Here is an 18,351-nt window from a genome sequence, read left to right as displayed (position 1 = left end):
ACCACTGTGCTTTGAAGCTGCACATCTTCCTTAAAGAAGAAATGCATTTTTCTGATCTTGCCTTTTATATGTCTGTCTCTGCCATCATTCACGGATGACTCCTGGTCTCCTTGCACCCTGCCCTGCCTTCCCCCCTCCCACCCTAGCCTGATCTCAACGCCTCCACCGCAAGGAGCTTCCTGAGTTGCTGCTTTAACTTAATCACTTGCTGCTCAGAAAACTATTAGGACTCTGTTCGTATTGTGTAAGTTCCACTTTCCTTAACCAGCATGTGAAGCCCTTTGTATTCCTATCCCAGCCTCTCTCTCCAGCCTCACTGCCCGCTCCCCTCACCCCTATGCAGACAACGCTGTCTAAAATAATACTTCTCAACCTGGGCTCCTGTTAGAAGCCCAGAGGTCCTTCTTTAACTGGCCAGGGGTGGGGGGTGGCTCAGAACTCTGTTTCTAAAAGGCTGCCCAAAAGTGGTCTTGATGTGCAGAGAAGCAAAACCAGACTCTGAAAGTGGATTGTGTGCATTTCTGCTTTCACCTCTTTGTAATTAGGCCATTTACACCCATGGAAAACCTTACCCATTCTTCAAAGTGCAGCTCAAACACCACCCCTCCCATGAATCTCTCGCCCGGTTCCCCTAGCTCCGACTTTCTCTACATTCTTACACCAGTCTTTCCACTTACACAATCTCTTATGTTATAACTAATCAATTCTAACTGACTTTGGGTTTGGCAGTTCACAAAGTTCTTCCACAAATCTCTCCTCTAATCTTTTTGATTTACTGTATAATGGAGGCTTTATCTCCCCCAAGGTATGGATCAAGAAACTCTGGCTCAGAGAGCACAAGTTTTTCCCCCAAGCTCACACAGTTGGTAAATGACAAAGCCACAAGCTGCGCCTACGTCTTCTGAGCCTAATGACTGGGTTGGAAATATTTAAAACAGGTACAGAATCAAATCATTACCATCGCAGCACACAAATGTTACTCTAGGAGCCCATCAAAGCACGCGCACCTGAGTCCCAGCCTCAGCGACTCGGGCTCATCTACCTGCATGGGTCCAGGAAATTGCACTTCCGATGGGCACCGCCAGATCATTCTTCCACAGGTGCTCAAGGGCCACATTTTGAGAAAAACTGCTCTAGGTGAAAACACACTATATGGAGATTGTAGGGAAACCTCCAAAGGGCCATAATACCCATGTAAAACGATAATTCAACAGTAATTAAGAATTAATTGAGGGAAAAACAGGTTTTGGCCGGTAGAGATCACAGGCCTTTTGCCCAAGAGCTCTTTTTCTGTAATTGTGAAAGTTGCTTCTTAAAACCACATCTGTCAGTCCTCCAGACCAGCAGATAGTGGGTAGACCAGATGTCTGCTTGGTGGCCAGTGCAAACCTCCTCCCTCTGAATTATGACAGGCGTGCTTGCTTTGTAGTCCTCCTCTGGGAAGCACAGAGGTCACTTGCAGCATCTCTCGTTTCAGAAGGGCTTTGCAGAAACTCATTTGGCTCAGAGCTTTCAAACCAAATTTCCCTCATGAGAGACTCTTCACTGACATTCTGTTCAGTTGACTAGGGTAATGTTCTATGGCTTCCTGGAAAAAAAAAAAAAAAAACCCTCTGCCTCGATTAGAAACAGGACCACCTGCTTCTGTGGGAAAGTTTCCAGTATTTTAAATGATACCATTTCACAACAACTTTGACATTCTGAAGAAAACTTCTTTTCAGGATCAGCAAGAATAAAAACTGACATTTGGCCTTTTTGCATGAAACTTCTTCCAGAGGTCAAATATGTCAACAATATCCTGACTTCTGTGTGAGAACTTTGTGGAGTCCAAGATTACTTGGGTCTATTCATTTCTCAAGCAGGACTTGTATAAAGGTTATTCTCTAACTGGAGGCAATAGATTTTTCATTCCTCGAGGGAATCTTCCCTCACCTGTGTAGCATTATGTAGAGAAAGGACACAACACTGTATCGGATGAGTCCTTGTGTCTAGTTTAAACTGAATTTTAAAATAAGGTTCTCTATTCTCGAGTACCACTTGGCTTTAGAGCTCAAAACACTTCTGTCTCTTGCCCTTCCCAATCCTCTGGTTTCTTAAGAAGGTCAGGAGTGTCTGGTCAGTTATAAAATAATACCAAGGGTAAGTGTACAGGGTACTGGCAAATTACCCAGTGCTGTGTCTTTCTCTCTGAAAGGAATTTTCCCCACTCTCAAAACAATATCCAGGCCTTTTAGTAGTTCCTTGGAAAGGGAAGTGGGAAACTAGTTAATTTGGGGTTTCAAGCCAAAGGGGAGTTAGTTGTTAGTTGGGTGTGGGGAAATGCACTCCACACCTTATTCCCCCTACTCTGTGTCCCAGGAAGCTGCCCTTCCTGGACTGCCTCCCTGGGGTCCTTTGCTTTCTGGTTTCCTCTTGGGTTCAGCCAGCGAGAGACATAGGAAGAAGACTGGACGGAGAAGAGGAAGAATAAATACCCCTGACTCGCTACCTGTTTGGCTGTCGATGAACTAGTCTGTGTTGCTCTATCAAAGCCACTGCTGTCAGCAGCCCTCTCCCACAGCTACCCTCTCCCGGCTCCAAAAACTATCCCTACCTCTGGTCTTGTGACTTCAGGCCCAGGGAGAGTTATGGCTCCCAGCTGTTGCCAACCCCGGGTGCTTCCTCTCTCTGACGGTTTCCCCAACCTGGCCCACACTTTTGTCACCAGTCCCTTCAGTAAACTTTCCCCTCATACCTATTTGATTGCATTGCCTGTGCTGTTTGCTGGAGCCTGACTTAACGCAGATGGCAACCCTGACACCAGCCGTGGTTAACAACACTGAACTTCGTAGTCATCGTGGTGCAAAGAAACTAGGGCTGCCTCTCATCAGATTTGGAAAGTAAAGAAAAAGAGTTCTCAAATCAGATGATAAGATGACAAATAAGGCAGATCTGATTCATACAGATCTAACTTTATAACCGCAAAATAAACACCTTCTTCTCAGATGCTCAGACATTCACAAAAACTATACGTTAGGCCATAAACCAAACCTCAATAAATCAGTGAAAGGTAGAAACAGCCCAGATGTCATTCTCCGATCATAAATGCAGTAAGAAGAGAATAATAAGGGAACTTTAAAAATTTATTATAAAATCAGACAAGAAAAGTTTCCATTGTGCCTGGAAAATGTAAAGGTCTTTGATGTGATTAACTCTTTGACAAATGGAAGTTGCCAGATTTCTTAAAATCAACCATGATGGAAACAAGACATTATCAGAACCCAAAGAGTTTGAAAGACAATGGAAAACCTTTATCAATACAAAAGGAAAATGAATAAATGAATTAAGCATGTGTCTCACAAAGGAAAGCAGATGGAAGGATATCAGCAAGTCAGAAAATAGAAAATCAGTATTAAGGAATAAATACAATAGCGAATTCTTTAAAGAGAAAGTTGACTCAATGCTAATGGGGCAAAGCACAGAAACACAAAGTAAGAAATGATTAGAAAAAGTAACAACAGGAAAAGAAAGTTAAAAGAATCATAGAAGACCACTTTGTTCCATCCTGTGTAAGCAATTATGAGAACCTGGGTAAAAGCGATAATATTCTAAGATACAATATCTGACCTCAGGAAGCAGGAAATCTAATTACATTTCCATTGAAGAAATAGAGAATTTGTTAAGGAGCTATCCCTACCTAACAAAGCAAATAAAACTGAAAGGCCCAGAGTGCTTCATAAAAGAGTTGGCCAAGCCCTCGAGGAGGTCACTCCAACGCGTGCAACTATCTCAGAGCTTGAGGAGGGGGGTGAGGGAAGTGGATGGGCAGAGAAAAAAAGTTTCTGTATTAGTTTTATGAAAAGAGTGTAACATTGACACTAAAACCCAACAAAGACTGCAAAGAAAACTACAAACAATTCTCGTTCATGAATAACAATGCCAAAATCCTGATGAAAATATTAGGCTATTAAAAGAAAACATACATGAGCAAGTAAGGTTCACCTGAAAAATTTTCAATGATTCAATATTAAAACATCTATTAATATAATTTATCGCATTCGAGATATAAGAAAAAATAATTACCTCCATGTCCTTGGGTGCTAAAGTAGCACTTTGGAAAGTTAACAACATCCTTGTTCAAACAAAAGTCAGTAAAATAGGGATAGCCTATTTTCAGCTTCAAAACAAGTAGCATGCTGAAAGGAAATCACGAGAATCATTTCCACTCAGGTTAGGAATAAGGCAATGATAATCACTATGTTGTTATTTAACCTTGTACTGGAGATACTAACACAAATAGATGAGAAAAAGAAGCTAGAGTCATAAAAATTATAAATGGAGGGTTAAAACTACCCTATTTGTGTATGATATGCTGGGTACGTGGGAATAACAAAAGAACTCACTGGAAATTACAACCGGAAGGTATGAAACTAGTCCACAGAATTCAAACATTATACCCAAACACAGCAACTGACTGGTTAAAATCCATGCTATGTTCTTGGGTCGGAGGACTTAGCATAAAAATTCCAACTCCTTCCAAGTTCATATATCAATTTGCTACAACCAAAATTAAAAAACCAACAAGGTTTTTAAAATTAAGGTGATTCAAAAGCAACGCACACACAAGACAGGCAAGAAACTCTAAATAAGAGCACTTGGTGGGTGGGAAGAAGTGACCGACTCACCAGATATAATCAATCTTCGACAGGGGCGCCTGGGGGGGCTCAGTCGTTGGGCGCCTGCCTTCAGCTCAGGTCACGATCCCAGGGTCCTGGGATCGAGCCCCGCGTCAGACTCCCTGCTCGGCCGGAAGCCTGCTTCTTCCTCTCTCACTCCCCCTGCTTCTGTTTCCTCTCTTGCTGTGTCTCTCTGCCAAATAAATAAATAAAATCTTTAAAAAAAATTCAACAATTACAACTTCACGGAACTAGCACATAAGTAGACTAAGCAAATAATGAAACAAATTAGAAAGCACAGAAATACATCCACCTACATACAAAAGATTAGTATGTGGCAAATGTGACATCCCAAACCAGTAAGACAAATACAGACTATTTAATAAATGGTGTTGGGTCAACCCAGTAGTCGTGTGGGAGAAATGAATACATTTGACCTTTATGTTACACCATGCAAACTCCAAATGAATCAAATATTTAAACATAAAAAAATCAAGCCAAGATAACTAAAATTTAAGTGCGGGGTGAGAATGGAAAACAATGGGACAGTTCCTTTGTATCTTCAGGCAGGAAAGATCTAAGTTTGATTCAATCCAGAATCAGGAAAGGAAAGATCGACACCAAATCCCCATGTATGGCTACTTATACCATAAGCAAACTAAAGAGACAAATAAAAAGCTGGAAAGAAAGTATTTTCAACTCATCTCACAAAGGCCTAATCCCTAAAAATCAATGGAGAAAAACTTAAGTCAATAGAAAAATAGTCAAAAGACATGAAGAGACAATTCACAGCAACAATTATAAATGACTTAATACACGAAAATATGTTCAACCTCACTCATAAGAGAAATGCAAATTAAATGCCTTGAGCTATGATGTCCATCTATCAGACTGGCAAAATCCAACATTTTCATAACAAATTCAGATGGGGAGTTATTCTCATATATTGCTGGTGGGATTATAAATCAGTATGAATTATGTGATGGGTTATTGAAAATAGCAAACAAATTTACAAATGCACATTCTCTTTGAGCCCACAGTCCCACCCTTTGGTGTTGTTCCTACAGATATATTGGTTACCTCCTGCTGCGTAACAACTTATCCCCAAACATAGAGGCTTGAAACAATCCACGTGCCCGATCTCGGTTTCTGGGTGTCAGGAATCTGGGCACCGCTTTGCTCGGTCATCTGCCTCACTGTCTCCCACAAGGCTGCCGTCAAGATGCCGACCCAGGATCTGCAGGCTCATCTGAAGCTTTGTGGCTGTTGGCAACATCCATTCCTCAACAGAGCTGGACTAAGCTCCTCACTGACCGATGGCCAACGTCTACCCCGAGTTCCTTGCCACATGGTGGGCCCATCATCAAAGCCTGCTAGCCCAGAAGGAAACAAAGTCTGCTAGTAGGACAGAAGTCACTTTCTCCAGCCTAATCGTGGAAGCAACACCCATCACACTGGCCATCCTATTGTTCAGAAGCAAGTCACAAGGTCTAGCCCACTTGCAGAAGGAAGGATCATAGAAGGGCATGAATACCAGAAGGCAGGCATCATCGGCACATTTGCCACCTTCGGAAACGGGAAGATGTTGGGAACCGAGCGTAGAGATGGCAGGGTGTTGGGCAGGGTTCTGAAATTGTAAAACAAAAAAGTTATCAGTGAAAAGGTACCCATGGTGAAGCAACAAAACACCTTCTAGTATTTAGAATTTTCTGAACCATGTGAATATATTACTTAAGAAATCAAAGTAAAAGTGCACTTACTTTTTTGGTAGTCTCATCATTCTGCAGGAGCCCTCCTGCTTTTATTCTCTATTGGCAAACCCAAGTTATTTCTTTAGAGCACTTACAGGATAATGACTTGCATATTAACTTATTCATTGTTTGTCCTTTTCACAATACTTTAAGCCTCGGGAAGGCAAGGGAAGGTGTGTTTCATTCACCAGTGTTACCTGGGACATCCACGTGCCTGGCACACCGCCAGCACTCAATAATTACCCACTGCCTGATGAACAGACCCATGAATGGTACAAACACAAAAAGTAACAATGTACGTAAGACAAGAATAGATTTGATTACTTATAAGAAAATGGAATAAAGCTGAGAATGAAGTAAAAAAAGTAACAATGTATCCTCTTTTAAACCCCAGTGGCATGATATACTTCTTATCCTATACTATACCTCTACCACACTGGATTGTTTCTCCACACCCGTGAGCTTCTTGAGAGATAACTGAACTTGATACAAGTATAACAGATATCAAATTTATTAATATTTCCTTCTCCAAATTTAGCTCGAATATCTTTAATTATGACATTTCTTTCAACAAAGAAGTACTGATTCCCTGCTATGTTCTTACTGTTAGCGAGCTCACGTTCACGTGTACAAATGACTATAATAAGGTACAAAGGAATGAACAAGAGCATCCCAGATAAAACGCTTTGGAAATCAGAAGAAAAAGATACTATTCTGGAGCGGGGGGTAGATACATCTGGCGGAGGGATTGGAAAAAGCTTTATGGAGGAGACAGCATTCAAAGCAGGCCTTAAATAATGGGTAAGATGTGAGTATGCGAAAATAGCAGAAAAGAACATCTTGGGAGCAGGAAGAGAAAGAATGGGTAAAGAATGCAGGGAGAGTGTGAGGCATGCGTGGGAAGGAGCAAGATGCTCGGTGTGAACAGGGCCCTGGGCGTGAGTGACCTGGCAGCAGAGAGAATCGACAGGGCAGACCCGGCTGAGAACCATTACAAAGAGTCCCATCTGGTATTTGCTGGAGTTCGGGTTTCTATTCCTGGGAATTAAAAGTCACTGATGGAGTTCAATTAAGGAGAAACATCTTTCAGATTTTATAACACTCATTTTGGCAGCAGTGTAGAAAATCAAAGACAGGTGAGGCGCAGGGCAGGGGAGAAATCAAAGCGTCTCTGAAACAGCAGCAGCCGTGCAGTCACCACCAGCATATGTGGCCCATAAGCCACCGTCGTTCCCCAAGATCGTCTGTTCACCGCACCAGCTGAGGAAAGGACCGGCTGAATGGGGACGTGCAGGCATCACCACCCTTGCCTCCTCCGAGTCCTGGCACGCATCTCTGCAGCCCTTCTGGAACGCGGTCCTGCTTCTGGGCTACTATTTTCTTGGGGGAGGCAGTGCCACTGGCTTGCCCTTGGCCTTTCCTACAAGAATGGCCCTTCCTCCTCAGGTCAGAGGACCCATGCAGGGACTCTGGCAGCTGCCGGGTGCGAATATTCCCGTTACTCATGTGGAAGCAGGGACATAACCGCAAGACGGGTTCGGGGCCCCCGCTGGGCCCACTGTGAGGTGGACCCAAGCTCAGACTCCACTGATCACCTGGCCTCTGCGAGCCCATCTCCCCGTGGGGCCGCAGCGCCATCTTGGGGGTCCCAGAATAAGGGGCACTTCAGAGCGGGGGTCCACTCATCCCCACAAGGTCTACTTTCTTTGCCCCAGTGTCCGTCGGCTGGTTAGGGGCTGTATGTCCCTGTGAGGAAGGCTCACGGTATGAACTTTGAGCAGTGCACCAGCATCCTTCCCCAAGGGGCGCTGGCATCCTCTTAATTCAAGGGGTTCTGGGTCTGCAAACTGGCTCACATCTGGAAATTGATTGAGGGGCTGAGACTCTTTGTGTTGGAGATTCAAGTTAGATTTGACCTATAACTATTCTGTTTACCATATTCAAGTAAAAATGTAGCAGATTCTCACCTAATTGTCTTCTAGGGACACCACACTCACCCAGCCAGAGCCACAGGCGTCCTGGAGCCAGACTCTGCCATCCCTGATGGTAACCACGCCAGCCACTTAACTCCTGCCCCCCAGGAATCCAATTATCCCCACTGCTTTGGGGGCTCTGGTTTGATGGCAGCAGCTCTCACTGTAATTTCGGAGGAGAGTGAGCACAGAGCTCTTCAAGTGTCCTAGGGTCTCCTCACAAATTTAACATCTCCTTGGAGGTCCCCTTCTGCCCACACTCCTCCTGCCACCGTCACTGCTCTGCTCGCACTGAAGTCTCTCCGGCTGCTGCTTGGAACAAGACAGTCCCTGTTGCTCTGCCGGTCCCCGTAGACATTGCCACTAATCCCACGGCTATGACAGCCCGGCCAGGAGATGCCGCCACGTCATTTCGGCCCTACCACAAAGCCTCATGGTGCGCTGCTGCGAACCAGTATGATGTGGATTCATTTGTAGCCTCTTCTGCAGAGGGCCTAGAGCCCCAGTAAAATCCCCGTTGTCTGTAGCCCAGCATCTATGGTCATTCTGGTGAGTGCAGGCCACAGCCCCCGTGGGAAACTTCCTCCCCATTCTCAGTCCCGTGGTTGGTGCAGTACGAATGCCACCCAAAGGTACACAAGAGGGCCTGATGGCCTAAGGCAGTCAAGGGATCTCATTCCTCCGGCTACAGCAATAGGTGCCGAGAACTGCACCAAACCCAGGTCCAAGCCGATCAGCCCTCTGTTCTCCTGGCCAGATGATGGTGCCGCAGATCAGAGAGAATCCTGTACCACCGGGCTCGTGACTATACGGTCCTACAGCAACAATCTGTAGGATGACAGTTTTGTTTTTTCCTTGAATTGGCTAATGTTTCCACTGGTCTCTGCCTGAAATTGTGGGGGGTCCATTACTATGGGCGCAATTGCTCTATTTAACAAGCAGATGTACTAGTCTGGCTTGTTTTGTGTATTATCCAAGAGGAAACAAGGGAGTTTTCTGTAGGAAAAAACCCACTCTCCTGGTTAATACCTATCATGCCTTTCCTACTCCTGCCTCAGGTTAATCACACACTAAGGAATATACCACACACTCTCTTCATTTCAACTTGGAGTCTTTTCCCCACATAGGACACAAATATGTTTTCAAAAGGCTGGACCAAGGACTGAGTCAAGTAAAAATCATATAGACATACTACCCCCTACACACACACACACACACCCCAGGGCACCTTGACATCCCAACCGACCAGTACCTCTGGTGCTTCGTCGCTGGGCTGTCTTTAAATCTCGTGAGCATGAGCAAGGGAAGGTCACTGCCTAGAGTCTGTAGCTTGTGTGTTTAAACTTTTTTTGGAAAAAAAAAAAAAAAGTATGGACGCTCCCCCAAGAAAGATGTCCACATGCACCTGCCCACAGTTTTGCATACCGTTGTGGGTCACTCGTTAACACTCTGAAACTTACTCACCGACCACAAGTGAAGAATTCCTTCCTTAACTCTACAAACCTCTCTAGCTTTTTACGCTGATCCTTGAAAACAGCTTCTAAAGGCTTTTATTTCCTTAACTGCCCTATTTTCCTTGCTGGCAACGACAAAAGCCAGAATGGACATTCTTTAAAATTGCATTAGAGGCTTATTCGCCATTTCTCATTAATCGATAACAAACTCCAGCTGCTTCTGCAAGGGGGAAGACAATGAGACTTTGCACTCTGATAGAATAGCTCCTGTTGTTTTTTCTTTCACACTTGCTTTTCAGGGCTTTTTTGGGATCTGTAAAGAGAAGTCCAACAGAAGGCAAGTCAAGAATAAAGCTCTTCACTCCCTCTTTTCATCACTATTTATTCCCCCTTGCTTCCGCAAAGGGCATTTGAAGGTTATGCTCATGCAGGCCTGGCTCTTCTTGGGGAAGCATTTTCTCTCAAGTGATTTACTAAAAATAAAGTGCCATCAATCACCTGCCTTTCTATGGCTTACACTAATTTGGAATCTGTGGATGTGCGTGTTTATCTCGGTCTAATGGCCCCTAAAGGAATTTATGATCACAATCCTTGCACTGCTTTCTATTTCTGTTTCACTGACTGAACATCTAGCTGCTTGGGAGCGTGGACTGTCTGAGCTTAAAGGACCTGCTGGGTTTATTTGCAGACGGATTGCCGGGAAGACGTGCTCAGGACAGCATCATGATGGACCTATGCCTGCAAGCAAGGAGGGGAAGAGAAGGACAAAGCAAAAGTGCATCTGGAGGACAGTGGGGAGAACTGTGAGGCAGCTCCACTCCCCCAAGTGTGGGGGCATCGGGGGCATCTCCTACTCCGCTACACCCCACCTCGAACCCATCACCAGCGCTGATGGTTCCACCCTCACATTACACACCCCAAAGCTGATGACCACTGGCCACCACCCGCACAGCCACCTCGCTGTGACAAGCCGGTCATCCTCTCCCATTGGATTCTGGCCACAGCCTTCGCACCAGTCTCCCTGCCTCTACCCTCTTCCTCCTGTCTCATCTCCGCACAGCAGCTAGACTCTCTGACACGGAACTGACATCACATTGCTTGTCCACTCAGATCTGCTGGGAGGAGAACCCGAAGACTTTTAGGCACACCCTGTGTGGTCCGCCTCACTTCCCAAATGACCCTCTGACCTCACCTCCACCCGCTCTCAGGCATTGGCTGCAACCACACTGGCCTCCGAGCGCTCCTGCATCTCAGGCCTTTGCGCTGATCTCTTCCTCTGTCTGGAACGTTCTTTCCCAGAGAGTACACAGTTCGCTCCTCCCCCTTCTCACAGACGACCATCCTGACCACCCTTTTAAAAACTGGAACCCAGGGCACCTGGCTGGCTCAGGGCAGGGAGCGTGCAGCTCTTGATCCTGTGGTTGTGAGCTCAAGCCCCATGTTGGGTGTACAGATTACTTAAAAATTAATAAATAAAATCTTAAAAAAAAAAAAAAAAACAGAACCCATGTGACCTCCCACCCTTCACCTCTTTTTCTGCTCTACTCCTTCTTTTCCCTATGGAGGAAAAAAAAAGCATCCCTTTGTAATGTAATATATGGTTTACTTAGTTACTCATATTTATTGTTTATTGTCTGTTCTACCACCTACCATGCACAATACCACTCCCTCCAACTAGACTGTAAGTTCCACGGGCACAGGATCTCTTGAAGTTCACTGGTAAATGCACTATTTAACATGGTGCCTGGCATGTAGTAAGCGATCAATAAACACACACTGAATTAATTAATGCACATGTCAAACTGACCACACACACACACACACACACACACACACACACAGATTTGAAAAAGTAAAGACCAGATGTGCTCTCAGGGATGCAATTCAGCAGAAGACGGGGAAGGAACAAGCTGGCATTTATTGACCGTCTATGATGTAATATTTTAATGCGATCTCACATAACCTACCCAACACCCTGTAAGGTGGGTATTATTATCCTCTCTTTACAGATTTATATTTCCCCAGGGTCCTACAGCTGGTAAGCAGTAGAGTTCAGTTTCAAATACATGTCTGACTTAAAAACACTTTATTCTGGGGCGCCTGGGTAGCTCAGTGGTTAAGCGTCTGCCTTCGGCTCAGGGCGTGATCCCAGCATTCTGGGATCGAGACCCGCATCAGGCTCCCTGCTCTGCTGGGAGTCTGCTTCTTCCTCTCCCACTCCTCCTGCTTGTGTTCCTTCTCTCCCTGGCTGTCTCTCTCTCTAATAAATAAAATCTTTAAAAAAAAAAAAACACTTTATTCTTTCTAGAACCACTAAACCAATTTGCGTCAGGTCAGCAGGGCACCAAGGAAGAGCGTTCAGCAAGGCGGACCCTAAAAAGTCAAGCAGGCACAGAGTTGCGACCACACTGCTCTCTTCACACTAATTTTCAAAGATCTGGCTATAATTCTTAAAGCACAGAAAATATGACTCGTATCAGAGCAGAGCCCCGTTATTGTTTCTTATACGTTTGTCCTACTTTATCCAGTGCTGATTTGAACAGAGTATCTTCCCTACTATAAATAAGGTTTTGAAGCTACATGTGAGAAGCTAATATTTCTAACCAAATAATCCCTACCCTCAGCCCCAAGGTATTTTCATTCGAAAGTGATCAAACAAAGAGCAGAGGGAAGAATTGTGAGTCATACTATGTTTTGGTCCCCCCAACACCCTCTGCTAAAACTTTAGATTCTTTCTCTCATTAACTGAAGAATGATAATTCTTCAAGATGATAGGGTCGTAACTCAAAAGGTTAATTGGAAGTCATATTATACATTCTCTCTTTCTATATGGGAATTCTTTTACGGCAAGATCAAGACTTCTACTAAAGAAAGTTCTTTTAGGAGAAGGCCTGAATACTTCTCTTCATCTTCAAGGGAAGATGAAATACACAGATGAAGCTAGGAATCGAGAAGAGGCAGGACACGGGAGGTATAGAGAGAAATCATACATTCTCTGACCACTGTGAGTGGAAAACATTCAGGAGGCTGACTTAAGGCTCTTGGTAAGAACAATGGACTCACTTAGTAAACTCCTGACTCACAGCCACGGTTGCTATTCCAAAGCAGGAAAGCAATGAAGGGATTAATGCAAAGGAAGAATCTCTCTTAACTTTTTTTAAATGTCAAGGAATAAAGAAATATTCAAAGTAGCAAAAAGAATAATACATTTTAAAAATTTTTATCCTTAAGGTCAGTCAACATGGCTTACTTGCTTTATCTGGAATCTCAAATTCTCAAACACAATCTTCAAACATATTTAGGAACTAGCTAAGATCATATTTTTTTCATATATAAACAGTGTCTTAATTTCCTCAGCGGATTACAGAAAAACTGCATCATTAAATTGGGTAGTCATCTGAAGTAATCCTACTCCAAATAGTTCTGGAAAAAAAGCCTTATTAATGGAATAATAAACCTTTTTCCACCATTAGCCTTAAAAAGTGGGTTCATGAGAATCTACCTTAATTATGTCTTATTAACTGAATTTCCAATTATAAAATTCATGGAATTCTCTCCCTGGTCAACTCAGTCTGGCTAGAAGTTTATCAATTGCATTGGTCTCCAAGAACATGCTTTTGGTTTCATTGATTTTCTCTATTTGTTTTTGTTTTCTGTGTCATCGATTTCTGCTCTGATCTTTATCATCCCATTTCATCTGCATACTCGGCATTTCATTTCTCTTCTTTTCCTAGTTTCATAAGAAGGAAGCTGAGGTTCTTGTATCTGAGACCTTTCTTCCCATCTAACAGAGGCAGTTAGTGCTGTAAATTTCCCCTGAGGACTATTTCAGCAGTGTGCTGGGGTCCCCAGTCCATCCCCCGGTTCAGTGATTCACCAGGAGGGCTCACAGGACCGAGCACAGCATTGTACTCAGGGCCAAGATTTATTGTAGCAAAACAGATCACGGTCAGCAACGGGAAAGGAACACAGGGTGAAGTCCAGAGGAAACCAGGCACAAGCTTCCAAGAATCCCTTCCCAGTAAAGTCACACGGGACACATCGAATTCCCTCAGCGTGAAATGCTGCCAACCACAGAAGCTAGAGACTCGGTGCCCGCATTTTTTACTGAGAGCTGGTCACGTAGGCACTTTCTGCCTGGCCTGCACCCAAATTCTAGACTTCAGAAGGAAAGCAGGTGCTCCGCACAAACTGTAATGTTTGTCTAAACACTTCAGTCACAGGGAGCTGGTCTTATCAGTTAGGGCTCTGGGGAACCCCCTACCAAAATCCAAATTCGGAGATACCAGCCAAGGGCTAATCTTCTAAGTAGACCTTTCTAAGAATAGCAATGTCAGGCCTGCTGTGTTTTTTTTTTTTTTCCTCTGCACAAATTTTGATATATCATGCTTTTATTTTCATTCAGTTCAAAATATTTCTATTTTCCCTTTTGAGTTCTTGCTGAATCTATGGGTTATTTCCACTGGGGCCAGAGAGCATAATTTGTATGACTTTAATCCTTTTACATTATCAAGTCTTGTTTTATGACCTAGAAGACGGTCTTTCTCAGTAAATGTTCTTGTGTATTCTGCTGTTATTGGCTGGACTGTCCTATAAATGTCAATAATGTTAAGGTGGTTGTGTTGTTCACATCTGCTCTACCCTTACTCATTTTCTACAAGCTTGTCCTATCAGTCACTGAAACTTCCACCTAAAATTATAGATTTGTCTATGTTTCCTGCCTTTACTTAGATCAGTCTCTGCTTTGTGTGTTTTGAAGCTGTGATTAAGTGCATAAAAGAACAAAGCTGGAAACCTGATTTCAAAACTTATCATGAAACTATAGTAGCCAAAACAGTGAGGTACTGGCATAAAAACAGACACAAAGATCAAAAAAAAACTATGCAGAAATATATCCACATCTGTATGGCCAACTGGTTTTCCACAAAGGTGTCAAGCAATTCATTTGGGAAAAAAAAGAATCTTTTCAAGATGATGTGGAACAACTGGATAGCAACACAGAAAAAAGTAAGCCAACCCGCACAACATGTATACAAAAATTAATTTGAAATGGAGCACAGACCTAAATGGAAGGGCTAAAGCTATGAAACTTCTAAATGACTACATAAGAGAAAATCTTAGTGATTTGACTTGGGCGAAAAGTTCTTAAATAGAACACAAAAAGCACAACCTATAAAATTAAAAAATAATGGATAAACTGGGTTTCACCAAAATTTAAAATGCTGGCTCTTCAAAAGACATTCCTAAGAAAATAAAAGGTAAGGCATAGACTGGGAGAAGTTGCTTGCAAAATCTACGTATGATAAAGCACTTTTATCTAGAATACACATAACTTACATAACTCATTAAAGAGAAGACAACTCAATTTTTAAAAATTGACAGAAGATTTGAACCAACACTTCACCAATGAATACATACAAATAGCAAATAATGTAAAAATGCTCCATATCACTTGTGTTTAGGGAAATGCAAATTTAAAATACAGAGAGATGCCATTACACATGCACGGTAGGGTGGCTAATATTAAAACGACTGGTAATACAAGTGTTGGCAAGGATGTGGACTCTCGAACATGGCTGATGGGATATTGAACTGAAACAGCCACTTTGGAAAACAGTTCACTGGCATCAAGTTAAACATACACTTACCATATGACCCACGATTCATCTCTGAGGTATTTACCCAAGAGAAATGAAAACATATAGACACAAAAATGTGCTCCTAAATGTTGAGAGCAGCCTTAAAAAAATTACAAGTTCTGAACTGGAAGTAATAGCCCAAATGTCTATCATCTGGTGAACGGATAACCAGATTGTGATAAATCTTTACAATAGAAGACTACTCAGCCATAAAGGGAACAAACTATTGATATATACAAGAACAAAGATGAATCTCAAAAGCATTGTCTTGAGGGGCGCCTGGGTGGCACAGCGGTTGGGCGTCTGCCTTCAGCTCAGGGCGTGATCCCAGCGTTACGGGATCGAGCCCCACATCAGGCTCCTCCGCTATGAGCCTGCTTCTTCCTCTCCCACTCCCCCTGCTTGTGTTCCCTCTCTCGCTGGCTGTCTCTATCTCTTTCGAATAAATAAATAAAATCTTTAAAAAAAAAAAAAAAGCATTGTCTTGAGTGGAGAAAAAAAAGAGAGACATGAAAGTCTCTAAGTGTATGATTCCAGAAATTCTAGAGAAGACTCAAGTATAGCAATCGAAAGCAGATCAGTCTTGCCCATAAGAGAAGGAAACCGACTGCAAAGGGGCAGGAAGGAACGTTATGGGGTGATGGAAATGTTCCCTGTCTTGACTGTGGGAATGATTACATGACTATCCGTTGCAATGAGTCAAAACTCATCAAATTACACACTTAAAATCGGTGAATATGATATGTAAATTATACCTCACAGTAGCTGACATAATATATTTAAAACATTTAACTGTGTGTTTGAACTTTCTTTTACAAATTGCTTTAAATTCTTTTTGACAAGATTTTATTCATTTATTTATTTGAGAGAGAGAGGAGAGCGTGAGCAGAAGGAGGAGCAGAGGGAAAGGGACCAGCAGACTCCGCACTGAGCAAGGAGCCCAATGCGGGGCTCGATCCCATTACCTGAGATCATGACCTGAGCCAAAATCAAGAGGACGCTCAACCGACTGGGCCACCCAGGCGCCCCCAAACTGTTATGAATTTTGAAGTTTATATTACACATAAAGGTATATAAATCATAAGGGTCTTACCACACATTCAGTAGGTGAGTTAACACAAAGCAAGCACCCTATGTAAATGCCCCCAAGAGAAAGAACACTGTGAACACCCCAGAAGGCCCATTCACCCCTTCTTTTCAAAAGTTCACTATTATCTAGCCTTGTAAAAGTATATATATTGCTTGCTTTTAAACTCTCACCTAAAGAAAAGTGAAAACTGTACAGTAGAGTTAACCTTATCCAGAAAGAGGTCTGGCCTTTACCTTAGGCTCCTGGGAGCGGATCTCTAAGCCCTTGCAATATCCTGCCTGGTAAGTATCTGTTTACCTGGAGGCCCTGTGCCAAGTGGTTATCAGCCTGACCTCCACAGGAGCTAGCGATTAAAGGTCAGCAGCAAGAGTGGTCAACCATGTCCGTGTAGTTAGGCCCTCAATTAAAAATCTGAACACCGAGCCTCCAGTGCGCCTCCCTGGTTGGCAGCGCTCCAGACATGTTGTCATATATCTTGCTGGGAGAAGTCAGCTCTGTCCAAACCCCCCTGGGACAGGACGACTAGAAATTCCATGCGTGTAACACTCCTGCAGTTGGCACCATGCACATCTTCCCTTGGCTGACTTTAATCCCTATCCTTTTGCTGTAATAAACTATGGTCATGAGTGTAACAGTCTGTGTTACAGTCCTGCGAGCCCTTCTAGCAAATCATCAAACCTGAGCGTGCTCATGGGAGCCCCCGAACAGGCAGCTGGCGTCAGAAGCGACGGTGGTCTTAAGAGACACACCTGAACTCGACAGGAGACATATGGTTATTACTCCGTGTATGGCTTCTTCAACGCAGCATTACCTGAGATCCATTCATAGTGTGCCTTGTAAGGACAATGTATTCACGTCATCGCTCATGCAGTAACAACGAATGGACCATTACTCACTCACTCTACTGCTGTAGACATTTGGATTTTTTCCAGTTTTGCCTTGTTATTATTGATAGACCTAGAAGGACAAATAGAGAAATCCACAATCATAGCAGGAAATTTTGATACCTCTGCGGCACCTGATAAGAACAAAGCAGATAAAAAAAAATCAGTAAAAACATAGGTTTTGATTATATAATTAACAAATTAGATTTTGACATCACTCAATACCTAAAACTCCCATGGCCGTTCTTTGGGAGTAACGGGAATAAACATTTTTCCCAAATGCCTACTATATTCTTATACCACTCTAAGAGCTCTGTAGGTATTATTTCAGCTAATTTCGTAACAAATCTTCCAACTTTACCGCTGAAACACTGACGCGTGGCAAAGTTAGGGAATTTGTCCAGAGTCTAACAGTCCACAGCTAAAACAAAAATGGCAGATCAAGAGTTCAACTTCAAATCTGATTCAAGAGCCAAGTTTTGCTTTCTACCTCTTCTCCAGGTAACGTTGGTATTTGCGTCTTCCTTGGAAATCGATTCCATCCAGAGTTTAAAATTTGTTAGCATGAGCTGAACTTCAAATTGTGAAGTGAAGTCCTAGAATTCCTACCAGGTTAAAACTGCTTTTTAGCCCTCTATTTTTTCTTTCCATATTATGAACCTTATAAATTCATCTGGAAGGAACAATTATAATCTTGCAGTGAAGTTCCAGGACAAAAATAATCATTGATCACCTATTGATCACCACCAGTTTCTGGAAGCTTGATGCTTGAAAATAAACATCACTAACACTAACAAGAGATACAATCATCTGGGCATCATCAACCACGGAAAGCAATTTTTCTTGAAGTTGTCTTAAGCATTACGACTGTAAAAGCAACACATGCCAGCAGTAAAGTATTAAAA

At 43.1% G+C, this 18,351-nt stretch overlaps 1 protein-coding gene across 2 annotated transcripts in view; it reads right to left on the bottom strand.

Annotated features, from left to right (window-relative positions):
• The window catches only part of CWF19L2 (CWF19 like cell cycle control factor 2), a 145,927-nt gene extending 134,627 nt beyond the window's left edge, over positions 1-11,300 (bottom strand). The window contains exons 1-3 of one of the 2 annotated variants that reach the window (XM_087868483.1): positions 5,736-11,300; positions 4,665-4,848; positions 4,063-4,175 (exon numbers count right to left, since the gene is read on the bottom strand). The gene's annotated coding sequence lies outside the window, so the exon portion shown is untranslated. The remainder of the gene's footprint in view (positions 1-4,062; positions 4,176-4,664; positions 4,849-5,735) is intronic. The other variant, XM_087868484.1, reaches the window with a different exon arrangement.
• Between the last annotated feature and the right edge of the window lie 7,051 nt (positions 11,301-18,351).

Source organism: Ursus americanus, chromosome 16 (assembly GCF_024610735.1).
Source record: "Ursus americanus isolate L20-20 chromosome 16, mUrsAme1.1.p, whole genome shotgun sequence".
In the NCBI taxonomy this organism is placed as follows: Eukaryota; Metazoa; Chordata; class Mammalia; order Carnivora; family Ursidae; genus Ursus; species Ursus americanus.
Note: the sequence above shows the minus strand (reverse complement) of the source record. Positions and strands in the feature narration are given on the sequence as shown.